Raw genomic sequence first — 25,351 nt, 5'->3', positions numbered from 1 at the left:
TGGGCAATAATGTAAGCAGGGATATGTAGAGAAAACCTATATTGAGGAATTCGATAGTCACAAAGCCGAGTAGCCGAGCTGCAGAGTCAACCTAGGTGCCCATCAACAGGCAGTGAAGAAAGCTTGCAAGTTCATAGTGGAGCTTCATTCGCTCATGTGGAACAACAGCACGATGGCCGGAAAATGCACAGAACTAGAGAGCATTGTGCGCATTCCAGATGTGCGTTCCAGATGTGCGTTCCAGATGTTCATTCCAGATGTGCGATCCAGATGTTCATTCCAGATGTGCAATACAGATGTTTGTTCCAGCTGTGCGATCCAGATGTTCATTCCAGATGATCGTTCCAGATGTGCAATCCAGATGGCCATTCCAGATGTTCGCTCCAGATGTTCATTCCAGACGCGCAATCCAGATGTTCATTCCAGATGTGCAATACAGATGTTTGTTCCAGCTGTGCGATCCAGATGTTCATTCCAGATGTGCGATCCAGATGGCCATTCCAGATGTTCGCTCCAGATGTTCATTCCAGATGTGAAATCCAGATGTTCATTCCAGCTGTGCAATCCATATGTTCATTCCAGATTGCACATCTGGACCGCACATCTGAAAATGACCATCTGTAATGACCATCTGGATCGCACATCTGGAATAAACATCTGGGTCGCACATCTGAAAATTAAAGATCATCATTAGAGTCAGAAGTTTGAGTATGAGAAAGCATAGCAAAGACTTCTCTAATGGTACAATTTCCTGTCTCTTCTCTAAGTAGACAGAGAACTACTTCACCATACCATTGTAATGGCAATCCCAGGGACCGGTCATGTCCATTGTGACTAGAGTAACTGATACACGAGGAGAAGGCAATAATGACTCTGTCTCACAAACCTAAATCCTCAGAACAGGTGTGGATTGAAGGCTGGAGGCTCCCTGAAAGATTATTTGTATGATTCTTGCATGGTCAGTCAGAGTTTGTGAAAAGTCTGTTGGTTTTAGATTATTCCCCCACAATATGAAAACCAAGTAACCCAAGAGTCTAATAAAATATAGTTCATATTAAAAAAAAAAAAAGAGAGAGAGAGAGCGTCATGTGAAGTGCAAGGAGCTGTTCTTAGAAAGATAAATGCTTGGTCTCGTTTACAGAATCTAGAATTTTAGGAGAGAGAGAGACAGACAGACAGATAAGAAAAAGACTACCTGAGAAGAGGAAGGGAGAGGAGAGGACAAGAGGGGCAATGGGAAGGGGGATGAAGGGGGTATGAATATGATCTTACTACATCATACACTCACACGAAAATGTCAAGAAGAAATTCATGATTTTGTATGATTAATATATAAGAAAAACATGAATGGGGTTAAGTATTAGAGAAAAAAAAAACAACATTGGAAATCTATACTCTCCAACATGTATTAACTGTTACATAAAAGGGAAAATTGGTAGACTTCTATTGCAATTGAACACTAGTCAGTAAAGCTAAAGACACCCCAATCATTGATCTGGCCAGAAAGAAACTTGTCTTATATATCAGGATAGATTAAAGATGTTAATAACAGCATTTCCCATAGGAACCCAAATCCTCAAATACTAAATATGTTGCCAGGCATGGTTGCACACCTTTAATCCCAGCAGTAGGGAGGCAGAGGCAGGATAACTCTGAGTCCAAGGACAACCTGGTCTACATAGTGAGTTTCAGACCAGTCAGGGCTCTATAGTGAGATCCAGTCTCAAACAATCAAGCACTCACACACACACACACACACACACGCGCGCGCGCATTAGGGTGGGGCTATAAGTCAGTGTATACATAGAAACAGAAATGAAACAACTCTAGCTACATGCAATACCCTGAATAGATTCCCCAGACTTAATAATGAACAGAAGAAATTGAACACGAATAATACAAAAACCCATAATTTCCCCGCATATAAATGTCTAAAACTGTCCAACTAAGTTATATTATTCAGGAACGTAAACATGGGCATTAAAATGAAAAAAAGAACAAGAAAATAATAATAATAAAAGTCAAGATGACGCCACAGCCTTCCAAGACAGACTGCCTAGGAAATGAGTGTTCAAGCACAGGTGTCTATCGAGGACACTTCCACTCACGTCCCAGCAGCACCGTAAGGAAAAGCAAGGCATACAGGGCATAAGCAGGGCAGCGGGAGAAGAAGCAGGCTCAGTCTGGTCATTCAGAGTTTAGGGCATCTCATTGTTGATATCTAGAAGTGCCCGTGTGGGAGATTCAGCCGCATAAATGTCTAGTGTGGATTCTGGGTTCGACTTTTTTGTCTCAGAATTGCTCAATGGTCTCAGAATTGCTCAATGGTTCAGTGTAGTTTGGACCACAATTCAGGAAGTCTCTCTTCTATGAGGTGTGAGGACACAGTAAGAGGACAGTTGGGTTTGAAGGGAAGAGAGGAGCCCCTAACGTTTTAGACAAAATAACTGGGTAATTGGTGTTGCCGTTGTCTAGGAAAAAGAGCTGGTATCTTAGTTTCGTTCTATTGCTGTGATAAAACACCATGACCAAAGCGACTTATGAAAGAAAGCTTTTAATGTGGGGCTTATGATCTCAGAGGCTTACAGTCCATGACGGAGGAGCTACTGAGAGCCTACAGCTTGATCCACAAGTTGGAGGCAGAGACGGTGAGTTAACTGGGAATGGTGGAGTATTTTGAGATGAGAAAGCCCCACTCCCAGGAAATGATACGTCTCCTTCAATAAGGCCACACCTCTTAATCCTTCCCAGATAACTCAACAAACTGGGGACCAAGTATTCAAATACATGAGCCTATGGGGGACCATTCTCATTTGAACCATCACAAGAAACAAAATCGCTTTTTGGGAATTTTTGTTTGGTTTGTTTGTTGTTTTTGAGACTGATTCTCACTATGCATCCCTTGGCTGTCCTGAAACTTGCTCTGAAGACTAGACTGGCCTTGAACTCACAGAGATCCACCTGCCTCTGCCTCCCAATTGCTGGGAGTAGAGTTCCACTATTGTAACAATAGCATTTAAGCTTCTGGACCTAATCCCAGGTTGGGTATTACATGTGCATACTGCACTGTGCTCTCTTATGCACCTCGGTGTTATCTTTGGGCTGTTTACATACTTGTATCCTCCCTAAGTACCAGCTGCTGCCAGCCTTCTGAGCACCGTTGCTATCTCCGAGGCCAACCCTTCTGTGAGTCACCTTGACTGTATCCATTTACTTCTTCCATGTGTATTGTTTTGGTTTGGATCTTAAATGTCCCCTGAAAGGCATGTGCTAAAAGGCTGTTCAACTGCCTATGGCATCATCTGGAATATGAGGGCATGCCTTTGAAGGGGGTTTTAGGACTCGGGCCCCTTACTTTCTCCTTTGCTCCCAACTGTCACGAGGTGCGTAGTTTCCCCTGCTACACCCTTCTCCAATGATGCGTTGCCACAGGCCCAGAAGTAACAGGGCCAAGCGACTGCGGATTGAAATTTTTCATCCTCTTAAATTGTCTCAATATTTTGTTACAGGCACGGAAAACTCCAGATGCATCCTTTCTTACCCCTGTCCTATGTCCCCATCCATCTTACCTTCCCACTCTCTACCATTCACTCTTTCATGCCCGCCTCAGGAAACACGAAGGCATTTATTCACCTTAGGGGGAAAAAGTATATATATATGTATATATTGGCCAGGTATGATTTTCGCCGGCTCAAAGAAGTGCCCGTAGCAACAGCAAATTCAAAGTTTAAATCTTAAAGGCTGAAGCAGGCTCGGCCTGAAAGAACTCCACTCTGAAACAGAACAGGCTTGCCCTAGGGCAATGACTTCCTCTTACACCTGAGATCAGAACTCTCTCTTCAACGATGCTGTCTTGGAAGTGGCCATTACAGTGGACTCTATGTAGGGGATGAATCGGAGCAGATATTCTGGTACTTGTGAGTCTCCTGATGGGCTTCCGATGGCAGTCCTCAAACTGTCTGCTCTCTTCACCAGGTGCAGCGTACAAAAGGATGACGTCCTTATAAAAAGAACTCTTAAAATCAACAAGAGGCTGGGGGCAGCGGCTCAAGACTTTAATTCCAGCATTCTGGAGGCAGAGGCAGGTGGAGCTCCGTAAGTCTGAGGCCAGCTTGGTCAACATATCGAGTTCCAGGCCAGGCAGGGCTCTACAGTAAAATAGCCCCACAATAAATAAACAAACAAACAATAAGAGGACCCAGATATTGTGGCTCACATTGTATGTAATCCTAGCACTTTGGAGGCTGGGGTCAGCCTAGGCGACAGAGAGAGATGCCATCAGAAGAAACAAATAAGATAACAATAGACGCCCCATAGATAAGGACAGACAATTCTAAAATGAAGATAAACTAATTTTTAAAATGTTCAAATAAGCATTTAGTGAGGTTTCATTGTACTCTTAACCAAAGAAATGCAGATTAAACAAACAATGTACCTATTAAATTGACAAAGATGAAAGATTTATCACAATGTGCTGCTGAGAGCATAAAGAAACAGTTATCCTGGCAATAAGCAGAACAGTTTGAATATGCCTACCTTTTTATCCAGCAACCTGCTTTGGGGAATATAACCTAGGGAAATTATCCAACACCTAGCAAAGGTAAGTTTACAGAGCTATTCTCCACAGTGTAGGCCGAAAAGTGGGAAGCAATCCTAATTATTAGCTAAACGAAACATGGTACGTCCCTGTCATGAAAAACTAAGTATCTTAAGAGTGATAATAGAGGGGGCTGGAGAGATGGCTCAGTGGTTAAGAGCACCACCTGCTCTTCCAAAGGTCCTGAGTTCAATTCCCAGCAACCACATGGTGGCTCACAACCATCTGTAATGAGATCTGGTGCCCTCTTCGGGCCTGCAAGCAAAGCACTGAGGATACTGTATATGTAATAAATAAATAAATCTTTAAAAAAAAAAAAAAAAAAAAGAGTGATAATAGAGTCTGGAGAGGTGGCTCGGGAGTGAAGAGCACTTCTTGCTCCTGCAGAAGATCCGGGTTCAATTCCCAGCACATGGCTTCTTGAAACTGTAACTTCAGTTCCGGGAGGATCTGATGCTATTTTCTGGTCTCCAAAGACAACACGCTGATGTGGTACACATGTGTACATGTAGGCAAAGCACTCATAAACACAAACAAAACTAAATAAAAAAAATTCACAAACATTTACGACGCTAGCAGACGTCTATGTATTTCTACCCGCTGATGCAATGGAGAGAGTGTGTGTGTTGTCAGAAAGTATGCAGAGTGGAGAGTGCTCTGTGTGGGGCCTTCCTCACTCCTCCTGGGGTCAGCACCACCTGCAGCTCACAGGTGAGAAGATGCTTCAGAGCCCACTCAAGTCCCAACGCTTTATGTGGACAGGGAATCAGCATTCAAACCCAGGCCTGTTTGTCTCCAAAACTCAAGAGGGCAGCTTGGAGAGGCTCAAAGTAAAACAATGAAAAGGACACAGCAGGGCTGTGACAGCTGTCTGTGCTTCCTAACAAGTCACTGTCCCTTGGCCCAGAGCTCCCAGGTCTGAGAGGTGCTTTTCCTTAACCCTTGGAGAATCCAGGGGACAATTTGTCACCAGGGTTATTAGCATTTCTCCCTGGATATCGACAGCTTGTCTTTCCTCCCTCCAACCGGTGACTGATTTCTTCAAATGTTCGCCAAATACAACCCAAGTCACCATGGTAAACGTATTGACAGAATCATACTAACAGCTCCTGAGCATTTACAGGGCTGTAAGTTATGCAGGAGAAAAAAGATAAGAAGGGGGAAAAAAGCCACAGAAATAAAAGATGTTCAATCAGCAGGGACAATTATTTATTTAGAAGCTGCTGGTTGGAACAGTGTTAAATATATTTTAATTGCTAATTATGGTTTCGAACAGGGGAGGGAGGGTCCCTCAGAGTTGTCCCTCCTTCAAGCTGATCGTTAATATTTTAGCTTCAGAGCCATGCTCATGTAGCTGGCTCAGCTGCAGTACCACCCATACAGTCGATGGGAGTTTTAGCCATTGGTTTAGCAATGGAGGTGCTCTTGCCTCTCTGGACCACTATGCTAACACCAAAGATAGCAGACAACTGAGAAACCCACACCAATACCAAAGGCAGCAGCCCACTGAGCAAAGACGGAGCCTAGTTCAATAAGCAAAGTTGTGCTCTAAGCCATCCAAACAACTGACAATTTTTCAAAGGGATGACCTATCTTTTCTAAGTTAATTTACACCTTCCATTGGGGGGGGGGGCATAAGTGTTGCCTCGGGCAAGACAGAGAACATTGAAGAGTTTGTTGTGAGTGTCTAATCCCCTGGGCACTTCGAGGTGATCCTACTGACAGATAAGGTCACACTGCGGGGCTGGCGAAGTACTGAGGGCACACGCGGGCGTGAGGGCCCTTTGGGTTCCAAGGCTGAGGGTGAGCTGGAGCGGTCCCGTGTCTGGTGTTTCCAGCTCCAGGACTTCTTAAGGAGACTCTAATCTGTTCATTTGCACACATCTCATCAGCATCCTTCTTTGTTAAGGTCCGTTTGATGTCCAAGGACAAGACTTCGAAGTCTTTTAAAGCCTTTTTGATGTGAATCAGAAAACCACATTTTTTTTTTTTTTTTGTCAAGAGTGCACTCAGCTTGAACCTCCAAAGGTTCAGGACTCAGAAACCACATAGTTCAAGTGGGATTTAAACTTGGTAAATGACTGCCTTGTGCGCCTGCAAACCCCCTCCCCTGACTTTTGTGCTAACAGTTTCTGTATACTATTGGACCTCTTTTCTCACATGCGTGCACACACACACACACACACACACACGGAAAGAAAACCTAGGAAGAAGGAGAAAGAGAAGAAGAAATATCACCCCAAAGAAGGGGCTATGTCTTCACTAAAGAAAAGAGCTCTCTCCAGCCCTACCCTCTCCTCACCGAATCAGACTGGTCACTGCTGGAGCCCCCAGATGCCCTGGCCCGGGTATGCGAGGTGAGAAGCAAATGATTTACAGGGCCAGACATATCCTTAATCAAGGCGTTTAACTAGGTACAAGATGAGAGCTTCCCTGGGCTCCAAAGAGCATTTTCAGAGAGAAGTGGATGCTGGCTTGAAGAAGGAAGCAAGCCTTCAGCTCGAGAACGAAGGGGCAGGGGACCCAACCTCTAAAATTGCTCAGCTGCCATCGAAGACCCTCGCCCGAATGCTCAAATTCCACTCTCTCCTCTTAACAGTCTTTTCTTTCCCTTCCTATTTGAAAATTCAGGTCCTTAAATGTCAGCAAAAGTTGAGATTCAGGAGGCAGACTCCCAATTATGAAATGGTCTCCAGAGTTCCTGCTATGGCAGGCTCTATCTAGTATCTGCCCCAGGGCTGAAATCACATTGACGTCTCCCTGACTACTGTCTCAAGGTGTCATTGTGTCATATGGCAAACACATTCTCTTACCTAATCTGACCAATGAGACAAAGAGATGTGTTATCTCATTTCCATTATTTAGTCAAGCAAAGTGAGCTTCTTCGCTTAAATCACTGGCTGTGCCGGCAAACCGCTTGCTGTATAAGCATGGAAACTGTAGCGTGAATCTGTAGCATCCCTGTAAAAAGCCAGTCATGGTGGCACCTGTAATCCCTTGTCGAGTAGAGGGAGGTAGAGACAGAGGATCTTCGGGATTCGTTGGCAGCAAGTCTAGCCAGTCAACAACTCCAGGCCACAGTGAGCCCCTGTCTCAGAAAAGGAAGTGAAGCTATGGAGGAAGATGGCCTGTGCTAATCTCTGGCTTCCACATAGAGGGGCACGTGCATGCGAACACATACACCCCACACACATAGACACAAAAAATAGTTTGGAAGACTTTAAATCGCTGGCTCCATAGTAACCAGCACAGCTCAGAAGTGCCAAGACCAGTTAAAGCTGGTATCCCAGGAACTCCAAGGTCAAATTCAGGACTTAGCACTCGATCTTTGCAGGTTTGTTGTAATTATTGGGTTGTTTATTTGGGGGTAGTTTTTTTTTGTATTTTGTGTTTAATTAATTTACTTATTATTTATTAAGTACCTACAATGGAAAAGGCATTTTTTTTTTTTTTTTTTTTTTTTTTTTTTTTTACTTTTTATTTGATTTTTGAGAGAATTTCTCTGTGTAACCCTGGCTGTCCTGGAACTAGCTCTGTAGACCAGGCTGGCCTCAAACTCAAGAGATCTGCCTACCTCTCCCTCCTGAGTGCTGGGATTAAAGGCGTGTGCCACCACTGCCTGGTTAACAATGGTGATTTTACAAGGTTTGTTACCAGCCTTTCTAGGCTTCAACCCACCATTCATCACATTGTGGCTCTTCTTTGTTTACCATACTGCTACCATCACCCCCTAAACAATGCCAGTCCCCAGGTCTTTTCTCTGCCCCTAAATGAACCTGGTCCCTGTCCCCAAACCCTAACACAGCTTCCTCTTGCTCACTGTTCATGTCACAAATAAAACGCCATTTCTAGGGACAAATCAGGTAGGTTGATAGTGGGCTTTTTTGTTGTTGTTGTTGTTGATGATGATGATGTTTTTTTCACATAGCCCTGGATGTTCTGTTACTCACTATGTAGATCAGGCTAGCCTCAAACTCACAAAGGCTGCCTCTACCTCCTGAGCACTGAGGCACGTGCCACCACACCAGGCACAAGTGGAACATGTGTTTTAAGGACAAATAATCATGTAATAATCAGTCATAACTTCTTCCTTGAATAATTTACTAGTCTTAATATAAGCAATTAATAATTTTAAAATAATATGACTTACTTTTAAAAAATATTCAAATGCAGCAATTAGGCAAATTAAAGTTTACAAATACCAAACAAAAACATTCTACCCTAGAGCTCACAGTTCACTTCACTCTTTCAAAATTTAAGCACAAATAGGAATTCCAGAGGGTCTACTCACATAGCATGTACAAGGCCCCTAGTTCAAATTCTAACACTGAAAGAAAAAAATCAGTATCTTTGGGGAGCCACGGGGAGAGCTCAATCAGTAAAGGCACCCACACACCCGATTTTGAGTCTGGGGAGATCAGGCTAGCCTCAAACTCCCTATATCACCAAGGATGACCTTAAACATCTAACCCTTCTACTTTCACCTGCTATGGGAAGTCCTTCTATATATGTGTTGCTTTTATTGTTTAATGAATAAAGAAGTTATTTCAACCAGGAGCTTAGCAGAATAGAGCTAGGTGGGGAAAACTAAACTGAATGCTGGGAGAAAGAAGGTGGAATCAGGGAGAAGCCATGGGGCCACTGCCAGAGACAGATGTGAACTGCCAGATGGAACCTTGCCAGTAGGCCATGAGCCTCATGGTAAAATATAAAATAATGGAAATGGGTTAATTCTAGATGTAAGAGGTAGCTAGAAATTCACGTAAGTAATTGGCCAAGCAGTGATTTAAAAAATACAGCTTCTGTGTGATTATTTCGGGAGTCTTGGCGGCTGGGCAACAATGACCTTCTACAACATTCGCCCGCTGAGTGCTGTGACCACAGGCATGTGCCACCAAACCTAGCTTTTCTTTTCTTTTTCTTTTTTTGGTTTTTTGAGACAGGGTTTCTCTGTGGCTTTGGAACCTGTCCTGGAACTAGCTCTGTAGACCAGGCTGGTCTCGAACTCACAGAGATCCACCTGCCTCTGCCTCTCGAGTGCTGGGATTAAAGGCGTGTGCCACCATCGCCCGGCCTAGCTTTTCTTTCTGTTGTTTCAGAGACAATGTCTTAAGTAGCCCAGGCTGGCTTAGATCTTTCTATGCAGCTGAGGATTCCCTTAACTTGAAGTTCTCTTGCTTTTACCTCCAGTGTTGGGATCACAGGTGTGCATCATCTTGCCTCATTTATACTGTGCCCGAGGATCAAGGAGGGGGCCTTGTGTATGCTAGGTAAGCACTCCACCAACTGAGCTACAGCACTGCCCCCCAACAAGGTTTACTAAACAGCAATTTTAGAATGTGCTAATTTAAAACTTACAAGCCAAAAATTAAATTAACCATAGGAACATTTTCCAAGTCAGACAAAGAAAACGTTCTGTAGGGGGCTGGAGAGATGGCTCAGAGGTTAAGAGCATTGCCTGCTCTTCCAAAGGTCCTGAGTTCAATTCCCAGCAACCACATGGTGGCTCACAACCATCTGTAATGGGGTCTGGTGCCCTCTTCTGGCCTTCAGGCATACACACAGACAGAATATTGTATACATAATAAATAAAAAAAAAAAGAAAAGAAAAGAAAACGTTCTGTAGGAAGAAATATTGTACAACTGACATCATTCAAAACCACCAGCGTGACTAAAAAGTAGACCAACTTTTAATTACTTGCTCTTGTCTTGAGATAGGCTCTTTGTAGACCAGGCTGATCTTGAACTCAAAGAACGCTGACAGCCTCTGCCTCAGGAGTGCTGGGATTAAAGGTGTGCACCATCATGCTAATTGCTCATTTTAAAATTCTTATATAGACTGAAATACTCCGTCTTCTCTCCCATGCACACTCTTAGCCAAACTGAAAACAGACAAACTATTGATTGCTGCGATGTGGGGAAACTGAGCACCACAGAAACAAAGCCAGGTCAGAGAAGTTAGATGAACAATGAAAGCACAATGGGCCAGAAGCAGGGACAGAAGCTCCAGGATGACGGTTGCCAGCTGTGACCAGCTGCGGAAGACCCTCCCTCTCAGACCGAGGCCAACTGGGAACAGAAACTCCTTCCACTGCATCGAAGGGTAAAGCCAAGGCACCTGCCTCTCGCGGGGAAATTAACCACTTAAAGGGAAATCTTCTCATCTGTGGTCTTAACTGCGCCCTGGAGTCTGAGGCCAGAAGATAAACACACATGCATTCCATTGAGCCAACAGCAAGAGTCTGCTCTCCTGTCCCCACGCCTGCAAAGGACACAGGCCCCTAGTGCAAGAGGCAGAAGACCCACAGAGGCCACAGCTACAGAGGTGCTCTTCTGGATCCCTTCCCCTTGGCTGCTGTGCTAAATTATGGGGGGCAGTGTCTGAAATGCTGGCTGGTGGGGTTTGTTAAATGGGAGCCCATTTACCCCTCACACCTGTCCTTTTGCTCACTTGACGAGAACAATAAGCAGTGGCCACTCTTCATTCTTTTCAAAACTCCCTTTATGGCGTGGATTCCAAGCCAGCCTGCTTTTCTGGACGGTGGAATGGAAAGAGCCAACATTAGCTCTTTTTTTTTTTTTTTTTTTAATAAACTAATTCAGAAAAAAAAGTTAATTATATGTGTGTGTGTATAAAAAGTTAGCTGTTACACAGAGAAATCCTGTCTCAAAAAACCAAACAAACAAAACAACAGAGAAGTTGGTCATTTCCCAGTGTTTATGACTGTAATCCCGTCTTCCCGGCCACAGAAGAGAAAAGACAACTAGTAATTAGTTTAGAACCAAAGGAATCACTCATTTTATCAATTTAGGCTTTGAAGGTTTAATCTTTAACCATTTCCCATATTGTCCTCACCTTCTAGAATAAGGCTGTCTCATTCTACAACTTTCCCAATTATATTTTAAAAATGAAATTTGATTTTAGAATAGCCTTAGACATAAATAAAAACTGCAAAATTAGTATAGATTTTGTTGTTGTTGTTGTTGTTTTGGTTTTTCAAGACAGGTTATAACAGCCCTGGTTGTCCAGGAACTTGCTCTGCAGACCAGGATGGCCTCAAACTCACAGAGATGCCCTTGCCTCTGCCTCCCAAGTGCTGGAACTACAGAATTTTTATTTACTCCCCCACTTTCCCTTATTATTAACACCTAATATTAATATGGTATATTTGTCATATTAATGAAGCAATATTGGTCACAGTTTTAGGAATTAAAATTCATGCTTTACCCAGATTTTCCTGGGGGTTTTACTTGATGTTCTTACTTTGCCAGAATTTTCAAATTATCTTTCTAAAATTATAAACTAGATTTTTTAAAATTGTAAAATAACACATGCACATACTATCTATTCAGATACTATTCACAAGAGCATAAGGTGAACAGTACCATTCCCTTCTTTCCCTCCTAGTAATATTTCCCAGAGGAAACTGCTGTTAGCTGGTTTGGTTTTGTTTTAATATATCCTTCTGAGCCATTTCCCCAGCTCCTGTTACATTCTTTGTCTTATATGGGGTAGAGGGCATATGTGTAACACAGCATATAGAGGTCAGATAACAACACGGGAAAGTTCTCTCCTACCACCTGGGTCTTAAGGGATCAAACTCAGGTCATCGGGCTTAGGCACTTTTAACTAGTGAGCTATCTCACCAGTTCACAAAGGTTCTCCCCATGCCTTAATGTACTGTTTTACATAGAAATACTTAGGGTCCTAACTCAGTTTCTTTATACGAGTATTATACGGATGTATCATAATTTGTTTTTCACATCATAAACAGCACTATAAGGAACATTCATCTTCATGTCCCTGACCAGATGAATGTGCAATACATTCCTAAAGTTTGAATTCCATCAAAGGATATCTGCAATCTGCATTTAAATTTTTGTAACTAGATATTTTTAAATCACCCCTAAAAAGACTTCTTTACACTCTCACCAACTATGTGAAGTCTCTGCTTCCTCAGACTTTCATGGATAGGGACATACCATCAAACAAGCCTTTCCGGATTCCCAGGAACGCTTCTGTTGTAGTTTGAATGTAATGACTTCCATAATCTCAAAGGGAGTGACAATATTAGGAGGTGTGGCTTTGTTGGAATGGGTGTGGCCTTGTTGGAGGAAGCGTGTCACTGTGGGGGTGGGCTTTGAGGTTTCCTGTGTTCAAGATACAGTCCAGTGTCTCAGTCGACTCCCTGTTGCCTATAAGATATAGGATTCTCAGGTATTGCTCCAGCACCATGTCTGCCTGCGTGCCGCCATGCTCCCCACCATGATGGTAAGGGACTAAGCCTCTGAAATATAAGCCACCACCTCAATTAAATGTTTTACTTTAGGGGCTGGAAAGATGGCTCAATGATTAAGAGCACTAGCTGCTCTGCTAGGGGACCTGGGTTCAATTCCCAGTATCCACATAACAGTTCATGGCTGTCTGTAACTCTAGTTGCAGAGGATCTAAGACCCTCACACTGACATACTTGCAGGCAAAACACCAACACACATAAAAATAAATAAATAATTATTTTTAAAAACGTTTTACTTAAGAGAATTACAGACCAATCTCATTTATGAATATCGATGCAAAAATTTTCAATAAAATACTGGCAGACTGAGTCCAAGAACATATCAGAAAAATCATCCACCATGATCAAGTCAACTTCATTCCAGAGATACAGGGATGGTTCAACATATGAAAATCTGTCAATTTAATCCACCATATAAACAAAATGAAAAAAAAAAAACATGATCATCTCATTAGATACTGAAAAAGCCTTCGACAAAATACAACATCTCTTCATGATAAAGTTCTTGGAGAGAGCAGGGATATAAGGAACATACCTAAACATAATAAAGGCAAAATACAGCAAGCCAACAGCCAACATCAAACTAAATGGAGAGGAACTCAAAGCAATCCCACTGATATCAGGAACAAGACAAGCTTGTTCACTCTATTCATATCTATTCAATACAGTACTTAACAAAAGACAACAAAAGGAGATCACAGGGATACAAATTGAAAAAGAAGAAGTCAAATTCTCACTATTTGCTGATGATATGATACTTTACATAAGCAACCCCAAAAATTCTACCAAGGAACTTTTACAACTCATAAACCCCTTCAATAATGTAGCAGGATACAAAATTAATTCGAAAGAATCAGTAGCCCTCCTTTAACCAGATGATAAATGAGCTGAGAAAGAAATCAGAGAAACATAGCCCTTCACGATTGCCACAAATAACATAAAATATCTAGGAGTAACTCTAACCAACAAGTGGAAGACTTGTATGACAAAACCTTTAAATCTTTGAAGAAAGAAATTTAAGAAGACACTAGAAAATGGAGAGATCTCCCATGCTCTTGGGTAGGTAGAATTAACATAGTAAAAATGGCAATCTTACCAAAAGCAGTCTACAGATTTAATGCAATGCCCATCAAAGTCCCAGCAAAATTCTTCACAGATCTCAAAATAACAATACTCAACGTCATATGGGAAAGCAAAAAACCCAGGATAGCCCAAACAATCCTGTACAATAAAGGAACTTCTAGAGGCACCATAATCCCTGACTTCAAACTCTACTATAGAGCTACAGTACTGAAAACAACCTGGTATTGGCATATTTTCTGTTCTGTTCCTGGAACAGACAGGAGGACCAATGGAACTGAATTGAAGACCTGGATATCAATCCACATACCTTCAAACACCTGATTTTTGACAAAGAAGCAAAATATATAAAATGGAAAAGAGAAAGCATATTCAACAAATAGTGCTGGCATAACTGGATATCAACATGTAGAAGAATAAAAATATCTGTATCTATCACCATGCACAAAACTGAAGGCCAAATAGATCAAAGACTTCAACATAAAACCAACTACACTGAACCTCATAGAAGAGAAAGTGGGAAATACACTTGAACACATTGGCACAGGAGACCACTTCTTAAATATAACCCCAGTAGCACAGACACTGAGAGAAACAATTAATAAATGGGACCGCTTGAAACTGAGAAGCTTCTGTAAAGCAAAGAACACAGTCAACAAGACAAAACAGCAGCCTATAGAATGGGAAAAGATCTTCACCGACGCCACATCAAACTGATATCCAAAATATACAAAGAACTCTAGAAACTGAACATCAAAAGAACAAGTAATCCAAAATTTAAAAAATGGGGTACAGACCTAAACAGAACTCTCAACAGATAAATCTAAAATGACTGAAAGACACTTAAGGAAATGCTCAGCATCCTTAGTCATCAGAGAGATGCGAATCAAAACAACTCTGAGATTCCATCTTATACCTACCTCCCTGTAAGAATGGCCAAGATCAAAAATACTGATGACAACTTATGCTGAAGAGGCTGTGGCGTAAAGGGAACACTTCTGCATTGCTGGTGGAAATGCAAGGGGGTACAGCCCCTTTGGATATCAGTATGGTGATTTCTCAGAAAATTAGGAAACAACCTTCCTCAAGACCCAGCAAAACTACTTTTGAGTATATATCCAAAGAATGCTCAATCGTGCCACAAGGACATGTGCTCAACTATGTTCATAGCAGCTTTGTTTGTCATAGCCAGAACCTGGAAACAAACTAAATGCCCCTCGACCGAAGAATGGATAAAGAAGATGTACATTTACACAATGGAGTACTACACAGTGGAAAAAATAATGACATCTTGAAATTTGCAGGTAAATGGATGGATCTAGAAAACATCATATTGAGTGAGGTAACCCAGACCCAGAAAGACAAATATAATATGTATTCACTCAAAAGTGGCTTTTAAACATAAAGCAAAGTAAAACCAGCCTACAATACATAATCCCAGAGAACCTAGACAACAAAGAGGACCCTAAGAGAGACATACATAGATCTAATGTACATAGAAAATAGGAAAAGACAAGATCTCCTGAGTAAATTGGGAGCATGCAAACCATGGGAGAGGGTAGAAGGGGAGGGGAAAAGAAGGGAGGGGAGTGAAGAAAAATATATAGCTAAGTAAAAACAATTTAAGAAACATCTTTTATAAGAGTTGCTGTGGTCATGGCATCTCTTCACAGCAATAAAAACCCAAAGTAAGACAACTTCCAACTGTCTTCTTCCTGCCTCCAGCTCAGAGTTCTCTTTCCCTCTGTTCAGACCCTGGTCTTTGGTTTTCCTCCTCAGTTCCGGCTGAAGAATGCCCCAGGTTTTTCCTGTCCTCACAGCCCTGAATGCCTCCCTCGCTTCTCCCACAGCTTCCGTTTTCCCGCCCACAAAACTCTGTTTCCCTGCAGTCCACACACTGAATGTAAATCAGACACCGGCCTCTGCTTTCCAAACCTGTTGCCTCCTGGAACCACAAAGATAGCAAATGAAGAATCTGAAAATCCTCACTGTGGATCAGACTGTCAGAAGGGACAGGCTCACCTAGATGGAACAGGAAAAAAAAACATCAAGGAAGATTCTGCATTCTTGTCTTCGTTGAACTAGACGCTGTTAATTTTTTTTCGACTTTCCATGACTTGATAGGGCTCATCTCTTTGAATCAATAGTTCTGTGATTTTCTGCTTTACTCCTTCATGCATGGCTCCAACTTTTGCAATGCAGTGGAGGCAGAAGGAGGGCTGGAAGGGAAAATCCAGAAGCGATATGACTGCAGACTAGGATCCAGTGGTCAAGAAGGGTAGACGTGATGAGAGGGAAGGGCAGCGTGGTGGGCAGGGCAGGGTGGAGCTTGGACCAGTGTCTTAGTTTCTAAGTCCCTGGCTTAGTTTCAACGCCACTCCCTCCACCCCGTAGCTTTGAAAATAGAGACAGGGTTTGGCTGGAGGGTGGGGTATAGCAGAAGAGGGGTGACCACTTCCTATTCTTCTAACTGCCACTCTCCCCCTACCCCAACTTCTTAGCCAGCAAAGCTCTCTTCACCTCCAAGAATCAGCTTAATAGAATAAACCACTTAGGGCTGAGGCTCAGGGAGAGTCAAAGGCCCCACAATCTCCTTGCCTATTAAGCCTCTTAGAAGTTAGAAGGCTGCTAAAGAAAGTGATACTATGGCCCGGCTACTTAGAACACAGGACACAAGATCAGGGAGAGGGAGGCCAGTTGAAGGACTCGGGAACATCTATGGGTAACTGAAGGGGACAGTGGGCTGGATGCCGAGGGAGAGCAAGCTGTCAGAATGAGTGCTCCTACTGAGTCTTCCCACCAAAATTTGGGGGAATATTTCTACAATGTACAAATGAGTGAAATCTGGGTAGGATAAAAGCAGTGTGACACAGCCTTACACTTTGTGTAAGCACTGAAATTAGAAAAGGCATAAAACAACCTGGAACAACCAGGCCTAGCTCCACCCCCACTCTCGCCTCGCCCCCACCATGGCTAGGAGGCTAGGTGATTGGCACCTTCTAATCTTCCCAGGAGTCTCACAGTTGCTTGCTCTCTGAGTGGCTGTTGGTCAGCCAAAGGCCGACAACCAAACTGATTAAAAAGTTCTAAAAGGCTTACTGTCCTTCCCTCGTTAGTAGTTGAGTGTACAATTCTAGTTTTTTTTTTTTTTCCACTCAATGTCTTTTGGGAAGTTCAAAGAGAGAGTCCTTGAAGGCTGAAGTCCTCCTTGCCCCAGTCCTCATGTGTCTGGAGTCAGGAAGGAGACAACACTACAGACATCAGTTCCTAGTTCAACTGGGACTTTTTCCAGCTAGCAAAAGACAAGTCATCAGCCGGGTGTGGTGGTCATGTCTTAAAACAGAATCACGGTGGAGGCAAGGAAACTCAGAGTTCAATGTCATCCTAGGCTGGATGGAAAGTGTGGGGCCAGCCTGAGCTACACGAGAGACCGCAGCGGCACTGCCATCCCCACTCCACACACAATGCTGTCACCACCGGCAGGAACACATAAGAGCTTACCAAAATTCCTATCCCCGTCATGTGATGGAGAGTAAGTGGGGGGGGGGTGTTGAAGTTCAAGGTAACTGAGCTAACATTTATTGCAGGTTTACTTTATGCCAAATATCATTCCTACGTGTAGTGGCATTTCAACTGTATTTTAACAAACAAAGACTGCCTGAAGATCTGAGAGGAAAACAGTCCCACAGCTCAGCCTTACCGACCAGGTTATGGGACCACACATCTTTAATCCCTGTAGCCATAATGGCACACACATTTAATCCCAGTAGCCACACTAGTTGCCATAGAAATCAGGTGGTACATGCCTTTAATCCCAGCCCTAGAGAGGAATATAAAATGGGGGGGGGGCCGGGCAGCTCTCAGAGACAGTCTCATTCTGAGGTTCCAGGAGGCAGGATCGCCATTTCAGACTGAGGTCAAGGTAAGAGCCAGTGGTTGGCTGTTTTGCTCTTCAGGTTGAACCCCAATTTCTGACCCTGAGTTTTTATTAATCGTGCTTCACCTATGAGTTTGTTTTTATTTTATATTAACTCACTATAACAGCCCTGAACGACTGTTGGTCCCCTTCACCTTGAGGATTGGAGATCCAGGAAGAGCGCCTTCCACGGTTCAGAGCTGGCTCTTCTAGCAGCAGATCTACAAAGGGCTTTCCATCAGCAGCTCCGAGGCAGACACTACAGTGCTAACGGTGTCAGGAGTTCGGTGACTCTAACCACCCCCATCCCATCCCCAGCACATCTGACAAGCCTTGCTTTTTAGATCATAACTAATAATCTTCAGGCTGTGCAGTAATACCGGAAACAGACACAAATAAGACATGGCATCTACAGCGAGCAACTCACAGCACAGTAAGGATAGCAAGGGCTATGCGTGGGCCGAAACAGGCTGTATGTAAGGACCACCACCCTACCAAGACCCTTACAATCTCTTCAAGTACAAAGCCGGACACATCAAAGGGCTGCCAGCTGCCTCAAGCACACAGTGAGTGGCTTCGCACTTTTATTTTATTTGTTTATTTTTATTTACTTAGGATCCTGGGGATTGATCCCAGGGTCTCATGAATGCTAAGCAAGCACTTCACTACTGAGCTGGGCCCTCACAGTCCTCTTAGCCTACTGCCTCTTATGCCTGACCCTTGGACCTCCTTCTTCCCAGGGTTTCTTTCTCCCCGGTGACTCTGAAGTCAGAGGGCCTGGGTTCAAATCCCATTTCTAGTGCTTCTCTTTGGGGCGGGGGGAGTGTCGCTTAAGCACTCCATGCCTCAATTTCCCCACTTGTGAGTGGGTATCACCAATACCCATCTCAGGGATTTTATGAGTGTTAAGTTATCACAGGGAAATAATGAATTTGTACCGGGACAGCACTCCAAAGAGTGACTAACACACAGAATGTGCTCAAAAGGAGTGAGCCACTGTTAGAAAGAACACTATGTCCCTGCCGTTCTGCCCACAGCCGTTTCACTTGCAATAAAAATACTGAATTTAAACGCATCTGCTGCGGTTAGTTTAAGGGATAGGAAGTCTCTGGGACTAAATAGAAGGAGAACAGTTCCCCTGGGAACTAGGAGGAACAACCCTGGAACTTGTTAATTAAGATCTTGTTAATGAATCTGCTTGTTAATGGTCTATTAAATAATCGCACAATGAAGTTTACCTCAGGAGTCAAGTCTCTTCCAAACGCTCGCTCTTTCCATCCCTCCCTGTCCAGCTCTGAGTCAGGCCCTTTCCGGTCCTTGGTAAGGTCACACTGCCCCGTTCGTCAAGGCTGTTACAGCCTAAGCAAGGGCAGAAAACCTTCATCTCCATTCTGCCCATCATTCCTTAAGGCAAGGCGCCATGCTTCTGAGCTAAACTTGCTCCCACAGAATAGGAAGAGAACATAAAAGCTCCCAAAAAGCAAGGCAAAGGGTGAATTCCTTTGGTGATCTGGTGACGTCATGCTTCTGTGTAGACAGTGGCCTACGAACCTGCCTGCTGAGACAGTCTACAGAGGATTGGCAACTTTTGTTCCAAACTACTAAGGAATATCACACATAAACTTCAGGGATGGCCTCCCTATTGTGAGACAGGTTCCCTCATGGCTGGACACGCGGCTACTTCATTAACTATTTGGGCTGCCTATAGCTACCTAGCATTTTAGACATAGACTCTTTTGTTTGCTTGATTGGTTTTTGTTTTTTTGAGTCAGGGTTTCTCTGTGTAGCTTTGGAGCCTGTCCTGGAACTTGCTTTGTAGATCAGGCTGGCCTCGAACTCAGAGATCCACCTGCTTCTGCCTCCCAAGTGCTGGGATTTAAAGGTGTGTGCCACCACCTGGCTTAGACTCTTGAAAGGCTGCGTGTGTGTGGTGGGGGCTGGTTTTAGATTAGAGAAGGCACCCTGTTGCCTTTTCAGACTCAGAGACCCCGCACAGGACAAGGGTCATTCACCGACTCACTATTTCACAGACGAGAAGATGAGGTTCAGAGAGACAAAAGCCGCACAGCTTGCTGAAGTCACCTTTACCTTCCAGCCACCTCTTCCCATAAACAATTGTGCCAAAGGGCACCCAGCCCCATGCTGGCCCCCATGTGGTCCTTTTCCCTGCGTCAAATGGGACAGCTATCGTGTGAGCTGGCGGTCTCCGCGGAACTCAGCAGGGTTTATGCGGTCATTTGTTAACTACACCCAGTCTCTATAGAGCCAGGCGCTACATGAGGACGCACACTGGGTGGAGTGACACCAGGATGCAGGGACGCAGATATGGCTTTATGACAGAGGGATAGTTGAACAAATAATTATATGAAATTGTGATGTTTAAAAGGGGGGGGGCTATTTTGAGAGGAAGCCCCACCCCCAAATCTAGAAGCAAACTTGACAAGCCTATTCCTCACCCACAGGTATCTATGGCTCCTGAGCTTCAGGCTGATCCCTGCTCATGTTCCATTTAGCCCTCACCCTCAGGCAGTTTTGCCCAAGGGGTTCCAGCAAGAAAGCAAAGAGCCAGACGGTGGAGACTGATTCCTCTAACACTCCGAGCATGAGTATTACTTCTGTACAAACAAGCTTTCCAAGGCCCCAGGGCTGGAGGAGAGGGCAGGAGGCTGACAAAAACCCAAGCAAAAGCAAAGCAACAGCCGTGAGCACAGTAACCCTCCACAGCTCCTCTGGCAGCGCTGCAGCAACCAGCAGATAGCTGTTGGCTGGAGCCCAAGGAGCATCAAGGCATGCTGGACTCCCGCACATCTGGCTAAGCACCTCATGCCCCTCTGCTGGGCCATCTCCTAATGACAATATTGCACCAAGAAGGGGAGGTCTGAGCACACGCAGTCAGCTGATCGGCAATAAGAGAGGCAAAGGGGAAACGACTGGAAGAGGGACCAAGGCGGAATTGGGGATGGCGGGGCCAGAGACAGCTGGACAAACGGTCCCCACGACAGGAGGCTAAAAAAAGGTACTGTTGGTCCCCAGAGCCTTCATCTTCATTCTAACCTCCCAGAATTCCTGGGTAGAATACAGCCTACCGATTCTGGCTGGTTCTAGCTCGCCTCCCTTTAAGACCAAACTCCTTTGTAAAACCTTCCCATCGATCTTTCATAGAAATCACTTGGAGAGGCTCCTTCTGAACTAACAATGGTTCAAAAACTCAGAAGAGCATGCCCACTGTGGGCCCTGGGAATCTGCATTATGGGGGACACTTCTGACCCCCTCTTCCTTCTTTCTCCCACCACCACAGGTGAAATGAAGGAGCAGTCTTGATAGCACATTTGTGAACCCCAGACATGGGGCTGGCTCCCTGTCCTGACATCCATAAGCTCACGACACCTGTTCAAGGGTCACTTTTTCCTACGACCACATCCTCACTGTTCACCTTGTCCACAAGGCCCTCAAGAAGAGGAAGTATGACCAAGTTCTCTGACTCCCCTATACAGCACTGGGCAAAACGCTCTGCACGCAGAAGTAAGTGCCTGCGGAAATGCTATGGATGGAGAGAGATGATGAAGATAAGAAACAGGGAAAACCACAGCGGGGCTGGTGGAGGCCCTGTTGCTTTTAGTGTGCTTGTATGTGCCAGGCCGGGACAACAGTTTGCTTTGCTTTCTTTTTCACTTCTTCAATGCTTGGCGCTAACCTTCCCTGTGAAAGTCTGAGCAATGCTCCTCCCATTGGAAGTTTTGCCAGGAGATGGTTCCAGGATTCCAGGTGATTAGTGAAGGTCAATCGGGCGAGCGCTCTAAGTCTGAGACCTAGCATATCTCTGTGGAGTACCGAATGTAGACCTGACCATGAACTTCAGTAAAAAGACAAAGACCCCTATCTACCTGACTAAATGTCACCAGGGTAAGCCTTCCTTCTCTGCAAACAATTGTTCAATCTTTATTCTGTGCCAAGCTTGGTTCTGGGTTCTGCTGGTTCTTCTGGTATTAAGATACATGTCACCAAATACTATTTTATAGTGTCATTCTTAGAAAGCTATTTTTTGTTTGGTTTTGTGTTTTTTGGTTTTTTGTTTGTTTGTTTGTTTTGAGACAGAGTCTTGCTATGTAGCTTTGGCTGGTCTAGGGCTCTCTATGTAGAACCAGGCTGATCTCAAACTCATGAAGATCTTCCTGCCTCCTGCCTCCAGAGTGCTGAAATTTAAGGTGTGCGTCACAATACCTAGCTTATAAAGCTACTTTAAAAGCAGCGATCTCTCTGATGCTGGACCTCAGAATAATCTAAGCACCAAATGGATACTGTTGAGAAGACCAGAATAAGGTGGCTATCGGAGGTCACATCTCAGATCCTAGCATGGAGAAACGGTATTCTCAATTTATCTCAGGCAATCCATGCCGGCTCTGGAATTCTTTCTTTCATTCTCGGATGCAATATTCCATCCAAAAGAAGCGAACTGTTGTATCGAGCTGCTTTGACTAAGTAACGGCCTGATTTTCAGATAGCAGCTTAAAAATGGCCTGCTTCGGAGAGACCCCCGAATCTCAGCCGAGATCAGACCCTCCTACTTCTAATCCCATGGTGGCTTAACTTCTCCAGCACTAACACTTCTCCCAGCCCTTCAGAGGCTAACTGCACTTTAAGCTCCAGGAAAGCAAGCACAAGATATGATTATTCTGCTCCCCATTCCCTCCCCAGCACAGAGCCTGGGAAGAATGTAGATGCCTGGGAAATCTGGCTGAATGATCAAATAGATCAATGGATGTACCCCACTTTCTACTGGTGATGTGTTCTGCCATCATGGTGTTTTCCACCAACACCAACAACAGTCATGAGGAAGAAGCCCTGTGCCCCCGCCCCCGTCCCTGCAGTACCAATATCTCACAGTAATAAAACCAAACCGTGCTTCCTAGGACCACCTCAATGCAGAGATCATGACCAATGCAATGCTCCAAAAGTCAACAGAATGTCACCAAAAGCCCCAGAGAGCTTGCCAGTCATGCATGAGTCACAATGCCAGCTGTCACAGACTTGAAGGTCTCCTTCAAGTGACTCAGCTTCTCCTGGTCAGAGCTCTTCTTCTGAAGAGGTGCTGCGGTCACATTAGCAAGCACCCTCTTAGTCAGGGATAACAGTAAAAGGCTGTCCATACCACAGGGGGACGTGAGAAAGAAGCAGTGTTTGCATGCCTGTGGTCAGGAAAGGGTTAACCCCTCACACGTCTAGGTTCCCACCCCCACCCCACCCTGTAAATCAACCTTGACTGCTGCTGGGGTGAATGAAGCCCCACCAGGTTGGCCTGTCAGGAAGGAAGCTCATGCTTCCAGACTTCTGTTGTTCTAAGGATTTTTTTTTTTTTAACTGTTCAGGAAGGAAGCCAAAGCCTAGGCCCTAACTGCAGCCCTGCTGATTCCTTCCCCCAGTAAGTACGGCTGCCTTCACCTCTGAAGCCACCTAGACTCCTCTTTCTCCCTTTCTGACGAACATTCTGGCACTTGGACTTCAGTCTCAGAAGATTCCGGCTCCTTGCAGGTTGTGGTGGTGATTCCAGCTTAGAGGAAGCTGAGGCAGGAGGGGCGTTACAAGTGGCAGGGCAGCCTAGGCTATGAAGTAAGTTCCAGAAGAGTCTGTGCAGCATGGTGAGTTTCAGACTAGCCTGGGCTACAGAGTGAACCAAAACTCAAATACCAAATATGTAAAATCAAGACTGCTCAGTCTTCCCTTCTCGCCAGCCACACACTTCTATATCTGTGTGTGGAGAGGAACCAGTGACTGGGGGGTAGCAGAACTTGGTGGTCCTTGATCTGTGGAGGTTCTGTGGCCCCCAGGAGGGAGCTGAACCGCTTCCTTAAAGGGAGTCAGGAAGAAGCTTGCGGAGACTGCTGGCCACAGGCCTCTAATGGCTGTCACTGATACATGCCCATGTGAGCAGGAGACCTTCCAAATATTAACTACTCTCTTCAACCACAGCCATGAGCACAAGGCCCTCGGGTAGAGAGATGGTCTTGTCCTTTCCCCGCAGACCTGCAGAGTCATTCTCTGGTATTCCCTAGCCCCACGGGGCTTGCTTTTGACAAAGAGAAAAGCATTGACTTTATTTGTGGCCCTGAGTAATGGCCAGCCAGCCCTCTTTTACTCCCCAGAGAATGAATACAGGCACTACATGCATAGGAGGCCTGTTCCCCTTCCCTGCCTAGCACTGCCCTCCCTCCCCCTGCTAATCCCGCCCTGGCAGCCCCCCTACCGCAGAGCTGCGGCTGTATTTCTCTCTTGACCTGCAAGGCCCCTCCAAGCCCCATCCTAAGCCTCCCCCAAGCACAAACGATCCATCATGCTGTGGGACTGTGACACACACAGATGGGGGAAGGTCCACAGATTTGTCTCACATAGACAAGAGGGTGAAAGTGTCTGCTTAACTTGAAAAAAAAAAAAATCTCAGGACATACTAAAACTCTGGAACTTTAAATTCTAACACAAGTTAAATACCACTATTGCAAGTCTCATTAGGCATGTTCCAAACTCCATCACTCACAGATTCTAATTTGCGATTTATTTCCAATACTATCTGGTGACACAAAAATCTGGAATAAGAAAAACAGCATGAGGTTGAGGTCCTTTGACCTGAGCCATTGCCTGCATCTCTAACCTAGCCAAGTCCCTTCTGGACCTGGAGACCCAGCGTCTCTGACTCTAATATTAACTTGCTTGTGAAAAACCCCTGGGTTAATCTTGGTGTCTGGGTGATAATAAAGGGAGGTGAAGCAGCTGGCCATCACAGAAAAAGGCTCACCAACCTCTCCCCCCCCCCCCTTGTGCACTGCCATAAGGCTTGAGTGGGTGACAGAGGGTCCTCTGCACATGCCGGATGTTAATGACCCTGTGCTCGCTACATCCAGATTTCTAGCAAGGAAGAATAATCCACCACGTTGTCCTGGGAATGATAAGCATCATTACTTATTGAACACTTAATGCTTAGCTATGTAGTTAGGATCGTTTGGTCTTTCACAGCGACTTTGTTAGTTTGTGTAATTCCCAATTAGCAGGTGGGAATACTAAGGCCTGGTCAGGTTAAGTCATTTGCCTAGTGAGGAAGTCCGAGGGTTGTGACTCGGTTCTGGAGGCTGCGTTCACCCACTGCTGTATCCATTACCTCTTCACCTGCGATGTGAAACACGTGCAAGCTGAAGCTCAAAGGGCCCCACACAGCTTTTATCCCTCTAACAGGTATTTACTATGCTAGGCTGCTCTGGCTTGATTTAAATCCAACTCCAGAAAAGCAAGATCGAATGGGAGTAATACAGGATTAGCTGGCACCTAAATGGGAATCATATACCTGAAAATAAAGCGAAGGCCTTCCCAGGGCTGCGCCTGCCCCCTCCCACCCTCCCTCCAGAGCTCTGTCCCTGCTGTTCTGAGACAGATGCAAAGCCACAAAGGGAGACAATGCTCATGAGATGAACCACA

At 44.7% G+C, this 25,351-nt stretch overlaps 1 protein-coding gene across 3 annotated transcripts in view; it reads right to left on the bottom strand.

Moving 5' to 3' along the window:
* Rnf220 (ring finger protein 220) overlaps window positions 1-25,351 on the bottom strand; it is a 229,727-nt gene that overhangs the window by 189,901 nt on the left and 14,475 nt on the right. The gene's annotated exons all lie outside the window — the stretch shown is intronic.

The sequence above is a fragment of the Chionomys nivalis genome, chromosome 11 (assembly GCF_950005125.1).
Source record: "Chionomys nivalis chromosome 11, mChiNiv1.1, whole genome shotgun sequence".
Classification (NCBI taxonomy): domain Eukaryota; kingdom Metazoa; phylum Chordata; class Mammalia; order Rodentia; family Cricetidae; genus Chionomys; species Chionomys nivalis.
The sequence above is the reverse complement of the archived record's forward strand: the minus strand, read 5'-3'. Positions and strand labels throughout refer to the sequence as shown.